The sequence below is a fragment of the Coturnix japonica genome, chromosome 2, assembly GCF_001577835.2.
Source record: "Coturnix japonica isolate 7356 chromosome 2, Coturnix japonica 2.1, whole genome shotgun sequence".
Classification (NCBI taxonomy): Eukaryota; Metazoa; Chordata; class Aves; order Galliformes; family Phasianidae; genus Coturnix; species Coturnix japonica.
Genome location: NC_029517.1, coordinates 34259816 through 34274710, shown reverse-complemented (window position 1 = coordinate 34274710; position 14895 = coordinate 34259816). Strand labels below are relative to the sequence as shown.

General features: G+C 40.3%; 1 protein-coding gene across 5 annotated transcripts in view; it reads left to right on the top strand.

Annotated features, from left to right (window-relative positions):
- Positions 1-14895, top strand: part of THRB (thyroid hormone receptor beta) — a 160803-nt gene that overhangs the window by 92427 nt on the left and 53481 nt on the right. The window lies entirely within an intron of this gene.

The window sequence follows — 14895 nt, the reverse complement described above, 5'->3', positions numbered from 1 at the left end:
TTTATGGCACTTAGACATAGATCTGGTCCAACTGCCCATAGGAGAAATACACTGGCAAGAATTGAAGCCAAGTCCTGCTTATTGGCTAATGATTTCGAGTGGACTGCTCCTTCCGTGTCTCAGGATTTTCATCCACAGCATTACTTCTGGGGCCAGCTAAGTCAGGTCAGACCCTGTCTCCCAAAACCAGAAGGAAATGTCATGTGCATTGCAGGATGGAGGTAGCTCTGACACTTCCCACCTGTAGTCCCTCATCTCCTCTCTGATGTGAGCTCTGGTTTTGCACCTCCTTAACAGATAGGTAGCATTGCCCAGGGCAAGGTCTCTCAGGATCCCAGCTGAAGCTGCTGTTCTCTTTATATATATTAAATATTCCCTATAACTGCAAAGAAAAAAATGTCAGTCTTGTCTGGGAGAAATCTGTGCAGGATGGAACAGAAATCAGCCTAGAGCCTTACATGAATTTTAAAAACAGCATGGAAAGTGTACTGAGAGAAACAAATATTCCCCTGCCTGAAGTAAGGGTTGATTCAGTCACTTTGTGAAAGCATAGATTTATTCAGGAGATGAATTACACAGTAATACAGATTTGTAAGAATGTTTCAGGATTCAGCTATCCAATTCCAGAATAGTTTAGAATAGTAATAGTTATACATTACATAAATGTAATTTATGCCTGTTCTTATCCATGTCAAGTTTCGGATGAAGGCCTTTGTCTCAGCGAGTGAGTGAGACACGCTAGGAAGGGCTGTGGAATTGCAAATGAATGCCTTGCTCCATCTTCTCCTGGGTGTAGGCAGCTTTTGGCTCCAGGCTTCTGCCTACCTTGCCTGCTGCCTTGAGCTTTCTGCTTTCCTATGAAAGAATATAAACAGTGAGTAGAAGTTCTCTCAAGATAAAGGGGAACAGGGTCAGGCTGCTTGTCTGTTTGTGCTTTTGGCAGAGTCAGAGTATTCCAGTTGTGAATCTCAGTTTCTGATGGGCAGTCACACCAGCCATCGTGTTGGTTTTTAAACTGGAGTCAGTACAACTTCTTCCCATCTCATTTTTTTTTAATTTCTAAAAGCTGTTTGGAATTCAGTGGTTTCTAATGAGAAATAAAGATTGTTCTACCTGTGTGTCAGAAGTTTTCCTCACAGTGCAGCAATGAAGAACTGCATATAGATCTTACTTAATTTAGCTTGTAAGTGAGATATTTGACACTGTGTGTACATTGATTTGCTTCCAAACCATTGACTTTTTCATTGATGCACAAATCCCAGCAAATGGAGTTTTTTCCTTTGCAGTTCAGAATATTATTACAATTGAACTATGTATAAAGTACTGCTCCTCATGACAGTGTGTTTAAAAAAGAAATGTGTTGTATTGTTTAAATATCCTAGTGGGCTGCTAAACCTACAGAAAATGCTGGCAACTGTGAACATTCCTTATCCCAGATCCTTCTTAGGAGTGACTAGATTCTCCAGTGTTGCATGTCTTTGTGCAGTTCTTTGCATCTGTAGCATTCATCATTGCTTTGCTCTGTTGGAAATGTAAATGTGATATGAATGCAGGAGGTGCTGCGCTGCTCAGTCATGGTCTCTGGGAAAATGGAATTGCTTTTTGTAAACACCCCATGGTGAGTAAGAGACCATCTATTTAGTGAAGTTCCCGGGTTTATATCCACAGTTAATGTCTTGGTTTGGAGCCAATCAGATGTCATTCAGCAGGCTGGTCTCTGGATTTTATTAAGGCTTCTCCTTATTCAAATATCCCCTTTTCCTTCTTCTTATCTATGTTCAGTTGAGAGTTGTAGGACTCCCCTCTTATTTTGGAGGTTGTTGGCTCTCGTAGACAAATGCATTTTCTTCTTGGTTATCTCACTTCATCTTTGAAATAAAAAACCCAGAAGCCCGGCTGGCACTCAGCTGTATATTAAGCCATGGTTGTTTTTACCGATCAGCACTGGCAGCCAACATTTGGAATTGGTGGTGGGTTTTGTCTATCTCTGAGGACAATACATTGTGCACTCTTTTAATTTGTGCAGTATGTAAAGACTAATATTTGTAAGGAAAAACGTATCTGCATGAAACCAGCTGGAAAAAGATCTAATTTAAAAAGTGCTAGTGGAAAAACAGCATTTGAAAGGAAGAGACTTCTCTTTTTCACTCCCTACTACCACAGAAATATAATGTTTGAATACGGGAATGCAGTTGTTTCATGCAGCATTTTTGTGAGGAAATATGTGCAATTCAATTTCATTCCTCACTCTGCCACTTACTTAATTTGCAGGCTCTAACTCCTTTGTGACTGGGCAAGCAGTGAAGTGGCTTTTGATGATTTTGACAGTGTATATATGTTGTGTAGGGACATAGAAAAATAATCTTCCCCATCTAGCCAGTGGAATTATCCTGGCAAAGTTGCTAATATATATGAAGCTATGCCAGTGTCGAAGTACCACCATCTCTGTTGATTTAGCTGCAGCTATTTGGGAAAATGATGCAGGGTTGGTGTGAGAGGGCTTCTGCTGCTGCTGTGCACACCTGGAAGAAGTCAGGAAGGGGTTGGTGTTGTCAGGACTGGCTTGAGCACCATGGCAGCTCTCAGATTATATTTCAGACACCATTACTTAGGTAACTGTGGCCTTATATCGTGAACTCCCAGAATGGCACGGGTTAGAAAGGCCCTTAAAGATCATGTAGTTCCAACCTCACTGCCATGGGCAGGGCTGCCACCTACTCAGGGCTCCATTCAACCTGGCCATGAACATCTCCAATATGAGGCATCTACCATTTTTCTGGACAATCCTTGGACATGGCAATGGGATTGGGAGGGCGGAGGATGGAATATTGCTGGCTGCCATGTGACCCATGGCTGAGGCAGCAGTCTGCCTGAAAGCAGGCATGAGCCCAGCTGGCAGGCTGTCAGAGGAGAGCTGGGCTGTGGTGCTCAGCAGGCAGGCTGTTTTGTCTGCAGAGATAATGTCCCTAATGATGTATTCCTGTGGACAAATATTTTGGGCTCAATTTTGACAAAGTCACGTTGCTACCAGTTTTATTGTTTCCAAAGAGTAAATTTCCAACAAAGAACCAACCTCTCTGAACCTGGTAAAGGAAGTACAGTAAATAGGAATGAAGGAAAGGAGTGAACTCAAACTGGCAGAGGAAGAGGCTTTCCTTTGTAAAATATGAAGGCCTGGCTACTTGCCCAGATAGACTTCATAAAGTAAGGTAGAAGTTGTACAAAGGTTGCAGGAATGGTGGTCCCAGTAGACTTCATTGAGTCTGCTCAATAAAGCTGAGTGCATGTGAAGAATTAAGTATGGAATTTGGCATGAGGAGCTACTCTTTGTGCCCTAATCCATGCTACAAGAATGTGGTACAAAATAGCTGATGTCAATAGACACTCTGTGATTCTATGGGCCTTAGAACAGACCCTTATCATTTCTCTTATTATCTTAAAGCTGGCAGGATGGCTAATACTGACAGATATCCTGTTGCTGACAGTGACAGCTTAAATCTGTCCTGGAGCATGAAAGAGTATTTGTTTGTACAGCTCTGTAGGGTTGTAGTACATGTCTACAAAAAGTGCAGGGACGAATAAAACTGAGATGAAGAAACATGTAAAATGTAATCAAAGGATATCAGTGAAATAAGAAAACTGGAAGAGAAACGCATGTTTTGCCTATAGCTTTTTAACATAGTAGCTCAGAAATAAAGATCTATGTGGCTGTGAATTCCAACAAGTTAATGGATGATTCTGATACAGGAGGGGACAGATTTCTGTATCATTAAAAGATTTCCAGTGATCCAGTGCTGTCAACTTCCAGCACTTAGGAGCTGTGAACCAGGTCATTACTGGCAACTCCGCTTTTTCATGTCGAATTTTTAAGACTTTTCTTGTTTCTATTTATTGTCTCTGAATGTGAGCAAGGACAGCACTGCAGCACATACCCTGGACTATAAAGTTGTACTTTTTATGCCAGTTCAGAAAATCCTAATGGTAGAAAAATCTCACTTCTGAGAGTAGTACCAAGATGTTTTTAAGGAGGAAAAAAAAAAACAAACAACCCAACAACTACCTCCTCTTAAGAGGTACTAAAAAAGCTAACAGAGTAGGTTATAATTTGGTTAGGATACCTCAAAGAAAATCTGATTTTGTGTCATTATAAAGAACTTCATGAAGTTGTTGAAGAACGTTTAAGAATCTGAAAAATACTCATCTTTTAGAAAGTAGCAGATTTAGTGCTTACCCTATAATCAGACTGCTTTGTTGTTCATACCAAAGTCTCTTAGCTTAGCAGACAGCAGAACAAGAAAATATGAATCTTTTTCTGATAAAGTTTTCCCATAAAAGGTACAATTAATTACAGATTCTTCCCATAGATTAAAAGGACAAGAAGTTTTCTTTCATTCTGCTAAAACCTTTGGAAGCTTTCTAATTAATCTATTTATCTGTTTCTCATACTAACGATAGTTGTTTTTGATACCCACAGAAGAACAACTCAGAAACTCCATGCTGTATTTTTCTATTTTTTTTTCTCAAGTAAATTTCTCTGTAAGATTTTGCAATCGCCACGTATTGCATCTTGGCACAAAGCAGTACCTCTGCTTATGGTTTGTATCATTAAATATCAGATTGGCTGCTCCTTGTGTTTATAGGATACAACAAGAAATAGCCTGTTAAATCTGGCTGGTTGGTAAAACTGGTGTTCATTGAATCACTGTGCTACTGCGTTTCCACATCATAAAGAGAACAAAATACCATAAAACTAATAAGCTGTAAAAGAAAAAATAGCAAAAGAGATGCCCAAATGCAGTAAATAAATAAAGAATAATTTCTCCCTTTTCTGAAACCTATAGAAGCAGTCTCCAAAAGCGAGTACACCAGAAGTGCAGTCTGTGAAACTGCTTTGAAGTTGGGTTTTCGTTTGTTTGTTTGTTTTCAATTTGCATGTCAGCTATATATAGTATTAATAATAGCAGTTCTGATGGCTTATCTGTAGATCTTTGCGGCATACTCTTGGAACTTAGATGAGTATTATCATCCCCACCTATGGGTGAGGAAGCCGGGTTACTGTAAGAGTATATTTTCAACACGGAACATGAAGACGTGCTGATTCCAATTCCCGTTCCAACTGCCGGCTTTAATTATTTTTCTCTGAGCTTCATTTGTTTCTTTTCATTACACAGAACTTGTTCTTTCAGCAGAAGGTAATTTGGACAGAATTGAATGTAGATTAGATCCATATATTAATAATTATGAAACTGATTCACTCTGAAATTGTTCTGATAGATTAGCTTCTTCCCGGCACAGGATGGGAGGATGTCTGCATCCTTAATTTGCATTGCTGCATCATATTTGACACTTTCAACATTTTACTGCTCAAGACACTGTGGAAAGTGAAAGAATAAAGATGTCTCTCATATGTTTTTAGCATGGGTCCAGGTAATTCACATGCTTTCCGTCAGCCATATCTCTTGTGGGATCATTTCTGCTATCCTTTTCAGTATCCGTGTGATGCTGCTGAGATAAATCAGGAGAAGCCTGGTTATCAGCAGTGAAAGGACAACATCCCATTCTGCATCTCCTTCTGAAACAAGCGGCATAAAAGCTATCTCTGAGTGCCTGGCTAAAATCAAACTCCATGTTAGTTAAACAGAGATGACACTAAATGGAGGAATGATATCTACTGAGAAAGCAGTGATTTCCATCTTGTTTTGTGCAATACATTTTCATAGAACTTTATAACAGAAAATTCTGAAATAGTTTTTTGGGTTTTTTTGGTTTGTTTTTTTTTAATCTGCCCAATACTCTGCGCTGCTGGGTTTTCAATCTGCCCAATATGCTTCTCACACACCCTATTTTAATTGCTGCCCAGCTGTCAAGGCTCCAGCCTGGGTCAGATTCAGTGTCTTCCTTCTAGCGTTTGAAAGCCAGCTAAGTTTAGTATTATAAAGTTGAGTTTTCTTTGAATGATTGACCCTTATAGCATCTGTGTTCACTTTGGCTTTGTTCTTCAAATGGCAGATAGATACACAAGAGCAGTAGACAAAGATTGAGTAATCAGGGCTGTAACTTTGATGTTTGGTATTTGAATGGGCCAGAAAGCACATAGGTCTAATTTCCTTCAGAATGAAATGCAGTTTTCCTGTCTGCATGTTCATACAAACACAGCTAGAAACTAGAACAGGAGAAGATGAAGGCAGAGTGGAAAGCAGGAGAAAAATTCAGGCAGGGAGGAAAGGGAGAGAAGAAACTGTGCTTTACGAGAAATTTTTCCATTCCACAAACTCAGGAGAACAGAGAAATTCAGGCTGATACCCTCATGTGACCTCAGTCATACAGGCATTATGAAGCACTGGGGCAGGGTTGTATTCACAATTTAATTAGCTTAGTGGGATGGGAAGATGAGCTTTCCACCACGTAACTTTTGGCGTGTCTGCTTATACTATGGTTTTACTCAGTACACTGGAAGGATGCTGTTTCCATATGTATCTCCTCCTGCCCCTTGAGAAACTTTAATATTAGTGCTTTGACAAGTTTCTGAGGTCCCAGCACATTACCTCTTTTGGGGGCTGAATGCAGGTGATGGTGAAACTGGGAAGATTTGAGGGTACCAAGCCAATGGTTGGCAAACCAAGAAAAGCAGAAGAGGTACAAATGTCTCCCTGAAACCTCAAGCAAAGTAAGTGGTGCAGAATACAGCTTTACAACTGCATATACCCTGCCTCATTCTTTCCCTGCCATTCTCCCATAGGCTTGGGGCTGTTTTTGGGTTCTCTCCAGCATTAGTCTATCTCTGCATCTATACACAGGTCACCCTCAGAGCTGTGTGATTCTCAAGTTGTTGTCATCTATAATTTGGGTTTTCTGTATTGGTGTTCTAGAACTTCTAGAATGCCTGCTGAGAGGATCAAGATGAGTCATACAACATATTAAGAATATTCAGAATAGAGCTGTCAGTTGTATCTGGTTTGTAATTTAATTCCATGGATGCATCTTTGCCTCTGTTCCCCTTCTCTAATCACTTATCAGCTTTCTAATATCATCATTTGGCTCTGTACAAGTTTATCCATTTATTGAGCTTTTGATGGTGTTCCTCTGACAGACTGTGATGACAAGAAGATTCTCCAAAGGCTCCTCATTCAAAGTCTGAAAGTCTCCGCTTTGATTCCCATTCCTCTCTGCATCATTCTGCTGTACCTAACCTTCTTCCTCTGCACCTACAAGTCTGGTCTTGCAGTGCTAGCAGTGGGAATGCCAATATGGGTTGCTCTGCTGAAGTATGGCACAATGATGAGAAAAGGATCGTGACAAGGCAAGCCCCATGTGCTGCCCATGGAGCTGAGAAGTTGCTCATCAGAATGGAAGCAGCAGCACACATTTGGCAGCAACAAAATGTTGCACATGTACCATAAGCACCCAGCCATGCACGATGCTTTGAGAGAGTTGGTGGTAAAAATGCAGAAATGACCTAGGAAGCTTAAAAGTTTAATTGTAGCTTCCTCACTGGTCAGAGATCGCCTTTTGGAAGGGTTATGTAGGTTATGCTCCTTTTCATGTACTTACTTTATTCTGGTAGGAGCCAGCAAATGTTTAACATCTCGGCTAATCATGGATTCTAATATTGTTAATGAATTCTCAGAACAAAGTCTGCATGGGTTGTGGAGCTTACGAAATCAGCCAGTTTTCATTTATGTGGACTTAATTTACCTAAATGTAACTACCAGTCAAACAAATGCTTGGCAAAATTGTGGGCTTAAATTCTTGCTGGAAATATATTTTCATGTCCAAAGCATTGTTACTAGGTTCTTGACTTTGGTTAGTATTAAAGGGAAAACTGATCTTACTCACCGATACCACCATTCTATAGAGGATGCCACATGCATTCTTCAGTATCTTTCTTGGGCATTTGAGAATCCATCATGAAGTTATCATGAATCATATTTTACTTACTTTTCCTTTTTTTCTTTTTTTTTTTTTTTTTCTGCAAAACAAAAATGAAGTGCTCAATGTGACGTATGTGTGAGGAATAAAAGCAGTATTCGCAGTAAACTTTTCCTCTTTAGAAATATGCCATTAGACATTAAAATCAGATCACCTAAGGAAAGCAGCTTAACTCGTCTTTATCTTAAGCAACTTCAGCAGTTTTGCAGAGAGCCACCTGTAACTCAGAGTTTCAACAGCTCCCCATTCATGACCCCATGCAACCGTACCAGGAACTAAATAGACCCTACTTAGTAGCAATTAAAGTGATTTAATTTAAAATACAATGACAGATGCATAATGGGTTAATTACAAAATAAGTAATTAGCAAATAGGATGGAAAAGGTTAAAAGGTTGTGGACTTTTGTTGTTTGCTTGGGACAGATAGCAAAATCATCAGCAATTAAACTTTTTCTTTTAATTTCTGGGCCTGATTGTACTATTGTTAGCTGTAAATGAGGCAGCAAACAAGAATATAGGCTTAAAAAATATCTCTATTTTATCAGACATACTGAAAGGCCATTGTTAGCACTGAAGCTGTGTGGTTTGTTTCCAGTTCGTACCCAAAAGTAGGTTTGCACCCATAACGTTTCTGTGCCATGCTAAGACATTTGCTTTTCAGAGGTGAAGTGACATTGGTAAAACTGCTGTCCCCACCAGGGCCCCAGTGAAGTCAATAAAAATGGTATGAAGAGTGGTAGAGATTAGAGCACACCTCATAGGAAACTGCCTGATTAAAATGAGTGAATTATTTAGTTGGAAAGGTGCCATCATGTGTTTGTTCTCAAAAAGTGAGGATAAAAAGGGACAGGACTTTGAACAGGGCAACTTCTGACCTGTGAAAATTCTCAGCTGAAATCATTTAACTTCATGCAGTGCTGCACCCCAGTATAGAGGATGCAAGCGGTATTCTGTTAAAATGAGCAAAATAAGAGCTTTTGCTTCATTTTCACAAGTATTATTCTTTCTCTCCATGAGTCTCCTCTGCCCAAAACCATGAGTAAATGGGCATTTATATAGTTCTAATACAGTCGTATTTTATGACCACCAGCTTATTGCCAGGTAACTTGAAACTCTTTATTTATCTGTAATAATTACAAATATATTTATGTATGTATGAAACATATGTTTTGTATTTTGAAATTTCAGAGGGAATGTTTGCAGAAAAGTTTCTCCAACTTGAGTCTAATTGTTACTGAAGTCATGGAATTTTTTCTTTTGAAAAATAAGCTTTGGGTAAACCTCAGAAATAGCAATATGGGCTTCTCCATTTCAAAATATCAATTAAAACCAGGCAAGAATACTTTTTAAATATAGCTGCCCTCTAACCTAATTACATGTCCACCAGTAACCATTAGCATAAGTTAACTGATTTTCCCATAAGTCTCATTCTTCCACCAGTCCTTGCTCTCTTTTGAACAGGGTTATCGTTTGCTCACTTTCCTGCCAAGTTACAGTTAACTTTGAACTGATATGTCTGTCCAGCCTCTCAGTCTTTTAACTTTGTCTGTCTCCCATTTTCTGTGATTGATTCTTTTTGTGCCCATGCCATGCCTTGCTGCTTGACACAGGGCCCTAGTGCACCGATCCAGCACTGCATGGTCCTCTTCAGGTGCAGAGCATACTTTGAGCTTATGTCTAATGCCTGCTTCTTTTGAGCTCTTACTGCAGTGGCAGATGAACACTCCAGGACCACTTATTTGACTTAAGAGGTTGAGAAATGATCTGGGTAGTTTTTTAGCTTGTCCTTATCTCCATAGCATTGGCTTTGCTGGTTAGGGATATGTATTTCAGAAAACAGCTAACTCATCTGGTACCTTAATTTTGTTGGAAATAAGATTCTTTATGGTGGTTTCCACTTACAATTGAACTTAAGCCATACATTCCAGAGAATCCATGTTGGACATTGCAGAACTCAATGGTTTTGCAGTTTGGCTATCAGTTTTTAGGACAAATGGATTTGTGTTTGGAAACTCAACTAGTGTGATATGCAAACTCCAGTGGGGCTAAACCTATATCTCTGACCACATCTCTGATCAACTTTCCAAAGGTTTCTGCAGAATTCTGTATGTCTGCGTAACTGTAACTGAAGGACTGCAATACAGACAATGATTTTTACAGTATTCAGAATTTCTTTTTGAAACTAAGAACCCTCTGAAGCTGTGGTTAAGAAAAACAGAGCGCCTGAAGCTGCATTAATTCTACTGTTTGTATCTGAACCCCTGAAATAGCTCAAACGAATGCCATTATCAGTCCTGAGGATAATGCTTATCCCCATTCAGGAGAGTGACATTTGTGTTTGCAATGAACTCATTTCTGCTTCATTGATTTTATTTTATTCTTTTTACTTTTTAGACACAGTACATATATGGTGCATTGACACAATTCATTTGTGTTAACAAAATTCATTAAGGTACCTTCCCTCCTGACCTTCAGAAAATGTTTTTCTTAACTACCATCGTGTTGATGGTGGAAGAACACCAGTTCCAACAAAAGTCTTCAAAATTCAGTATCTTTGGGCTTATCTTCAGTTAATTGGTTGTGGAGGTTTGCTGGGTCATTCAAAACAACTGTGCAATACACACTTCAAAATGAGTAATAAGAGAAATTAGCATCAAAGATAAATTGTCCCTTGTTGAAATTTGGGTAGGAGCTACAATTTCCTGAACTGACAGAACAAGAAAAAGAAGAAAAGCTTTATGTCAAAGCTGTTGTCGAAATGAAACTCCCATGCACAGGAGAACAAACATAAGCCATGAAGTGTCTGTAAGGCTCTCCAAAAACACAGGAATAACTGCTTGAATATGAAACCTTTTATGCAATCACTTTTGCTTTTCTGTCATCAATAGCTCTGCAGTACCCTTGCTCACTTGGATGTTTATAACAAGGTTGTGGAGGCCTTTATGTGTTAAGGCTAAATCTCTCCTTATGAGCAGTTATGGATCAGCTTTTGCAACTCAGTTGCAGCTTCCACTGTACCACTTCATATTAAGAAGCTCCACGAGGAATATTTGGCACTAATGCTCCAAATATGTTCTTTTTTCCCTTGAAGTTTTGCACTTCACTGCCTGTCATACTAGGTCTTCTTCACCCCCACTGCAAACAACAGCAAAAGTGTGTGCAGGGTTTTTGTGCTGTGTGTAATTCCTGTATGCCATATAAATACATTCATGCAACTTCATTGCTGATAACCTCATCAGAGATACGGATCTCCTGCAAGAAGAGCTAAGCTGTAAGAGAGCTGGCTTGTGAGAGCACAGCATTGGTTATCAGGCCAGTGGCTAGAGAACTGCTGCCAGTTCTGTGCTCCTCGCATGCCCTCCTGTGTACACATGCAGTAGGCCAAAGTGATGTGAAGTAGTGAGATTGCTGACGTCTCTGCCAGGCTTGACGTAAAGCAAAGGAGATGCTGCACTCACTGATCTGACACAGTCCTAAGCAGATTACACTCAGATTTCTTTGGGTGTATGCATCACAGGGAAAGGCTATGGCTCCACGTGTTGATCATCATTTACAAATGATGGAGAAACTGTGCACAGTGAGATGATGTTTCATTTCAACAAATACAGAGTGAGAGAAGTGTCGCATACACAGTTTTCTGCTTGATGCTTAAGTGGGTTAAAGGTAATGCTGTACTATTCTCCTGTGTTGTTTTGATGATGCATTTTGACAAATCTCTTGTGAAACTGATTTTTTTTTGCTGTGACCTGACTGCTGGGGAGCTCCTTGCATTACTAACACCATTCTGCAGCTTCCTTTTTTGTCAAGGCAAAAATAATTCCTGTATTTTCTGTTGTTTTATAAAAAAAAAAGATGCATTTACCTAAATACAGTAAGACTTGAAGTTGTGTTGAAACCATAAAAACAATATTTACTTGCAGTACTGCATTTTGTAATCATAGAATTGTAGATCATCTTGGGCTGGAGGGGACCTCAAAAATATCTAATTCCAACCCCCTGCCATGGGCAGTGGTTGGCAGCCTCTAGATCAGATACTAGATCAGGTTGCCCATGGCCTCATCCAGGCTGGCCTTGAACACTTCCAGGGACAACTCCATTTCCTGCAGGTAATGTTCACCCAATGGTTTTATCATTCAGTCTGTTCTGCAAATGGTGTTCCAGACCTGGGGTCCCACCAGTGCTGGACTACAGAAGGAATGATTTTATCCATTGAATTAACGTTTTCATCCCACAGTTTTGCTCACTGAAGCCCAAGTGCTTTCAAAAACCTGCAAAACACCAAGGTTACAATTACAACTTATCAGGCTCATTGCTTGCATATAATAATTTTCTGGCTTTTATGCTGTAAAATAGCTGCTGAAGCCTGCCTAGCACTGAGCACATACCATATTATGTTCTGATCCTGACTATTGCAGAGCTATTTGCGCTTTGCAATTTTTGGAGTGTTCAAGAAGCAAGTTAAAACAGGAAGTTCTGGGCTTGAACAGTAACAAATCTGAGCCACTGTGAGGTCTGTGTGAGGACAAAAGGATCACACAGAACTACTGAATGTTCATATCGGGAAACTTAGTAGTTCCTTGCCTTTTGATTAAGCATTTCAGCATTTTTTATGTCCTTGTGGGTTGAACTAATCTAGCAATAGAAAGCATGAGTCAGCCTGCTTTTAAGATTGTGCCTGCAAGCCAGTTCTGATGGGGGCTTTTCATTAAACATATCTCAAACTACATAAGTTTTTATTTTTCATGTGATGTGCAGTTGTTCGGTGTATTTTATACAGCTTGCTTATTATATATGTACCACGTTCTGTCATAGCCTAGTACAGTCTCCACTGAATATGTTTCACTAGAAATTCTCTGTATGAATATGCTCCAAAATAGTGCTTTTGCTTTCCTGCTAAATATTGAAAACATTTAAAGGTTCGGTTTGGTACAAACACAGCCTAGAGGCTACCTGGTCATTTCTCTGATGTGGCATTGCTAGTTTTTTCACTTCATGGGCATATCCCGAAGAAGGCTCTGATGTCCTTTGTCCTATCTTCATATAGGTCAGGATGTTAAATCTACTGCCTTTGGCCATTACTCGTGTTATTACTAAGGTATTTGAGGTTTAGCAAGGGTTTCATTCTCCCTTTACTGGCCAGTTTTCACACTGTTTTTCCCAAAAGTAAGGCCTGGTTTTGTGTTCATGTGATTGGCCCGATGCCCTCAGGTACTGTAGTGATGCTGCCTGCAAAAAATACTAAAGCTAGCTTCCAAAAAAATGGATGAATGTGACAGAAATTAGAAAGTTGCTTTTCTTTCTTCTTTCCCTCTCTTTTCTTTTTCTTCTTTTTTAACCTTTGGAGGAAATAAGCTTCAACTTAAACTTCCAGATTCAAGAGTCAGTGGAAGATGTTTTCAGAAAAAAGAAATGACTCTCCCTTAGAGAGTAGTGCTCATGTCCTCTGCACTATTTTCTCTCCCAGCAGTTGACACTGTTTATCATTCTGCTTACCATGTTCACAGTCCCTACTTCTTCTGCTGTCTCCCATTTCCTCGTTGTCTTCTAGCCATCAGATACACACCATGTTCTCCCACATACCGTCAGTACTGCCTCACACCTTCAAGGATTGTCTGCCCCTTCCATTTTTGTCAGTTCTCTTTCATTGCCCAGGGGCTTATGCTCCCTGTTGTCTCAATCTACACCCTTATTTCTCACCTTTTGGGAAGAGTCAGAAATACAGAGTGGTATGAATTCAGTAACAGGAGGCATCTGTGTGGATGTGCTATGTCACACCATGGTCTTCCCTTTGCTTTTTAAAAGGTACACCAAGGGATGGTCTCAGTTAAGGGTTAGGAGTTGGGTGGCTTGTCAGTGCTTCTGAGAGACACAAAAACCCCCTTTTCCAGCTTTGGCTCTCACCTGTCTTGAAAAGAGATGAGCAGAAACAGTGCCAGTCTCCCTTTATGGCCTTGGCCAAATAAGAAGGACCACATGGAAAGAAGGTCTGAGGCTTACCAAGCAGCATATGGTCTGTGATGTGTACAGAATCCAGGATTCAATGCACAGTATTACTGCGCCTATGGCCTGATAGAGAGAAGCAAACACAATCTTCATCTGAAGTGATAGTGTAAGGATGCAGTCCTTTTTTGTGCTCATTGGTTAATGCAGTGAGTTTGTATGGAGGAGGTGGTGCTTGGTGAGAGTGGGAGGATGCTTAACCACAGTGATTAGTGTTAATTGGTTAATCACCTTTCATTGTGGGAGAAGAAAGTAAGTGTAGTAATTTGCAAAACGGCTTGACACCATTTCTGAATTGAAGACCGAAGCCTGAGAATTAATTCCAGGTATGACCTTTTCAGGCCAGAGAAGAAGATCCCAAAGACAGGTATTCTTTGATTTGGAGAATTGATTTGAGCAGGATAACACTGCCTGGCCTGTGGCTCTGCTGTTTGGCCTCCAGGGTACATAGGTGCCTCATGAGGCAGCCTTTGGAGCTCCTCCTGCTTCTCGGAGCTCATGAGTCAGAGCCATGAGACCTTGGCCAGCTCCTTGTGAGCAGGCAAGTGCTCTGCACATAAAGGATAATCTAATGAACACTGCTCTGATGGTAGCAAAGCTCCCGCATAAAAGTTGTGTCACTTCTGGCAAGAGAAAAACTTCATCTGCAAAGTTTGCAAAGATTCACAGGTATTATTGGCCCGATGTGGTGACTCATCTGTCTCCTTCCTACTCGTGTCCCATCACAGACATTGAAAAAGAATATGATTTCCACCACTGCCTTCCATATCGATGCCTGTAAGAGGCGACTGCTGTAATTAACATAGATGCGGCCTACTCCTGCTGCTGACATAGAGCAGCACGCCAGGCTGGGCCCTCAGAGGGTAGCCCAGGTTTTGGATACCAGAATGGAGGATTATGTTAATCATAAACAGTAGGCACAGAAAGGATCTGCGCTCTCCATTTCGAGCTGCGGGATGCGGGAAG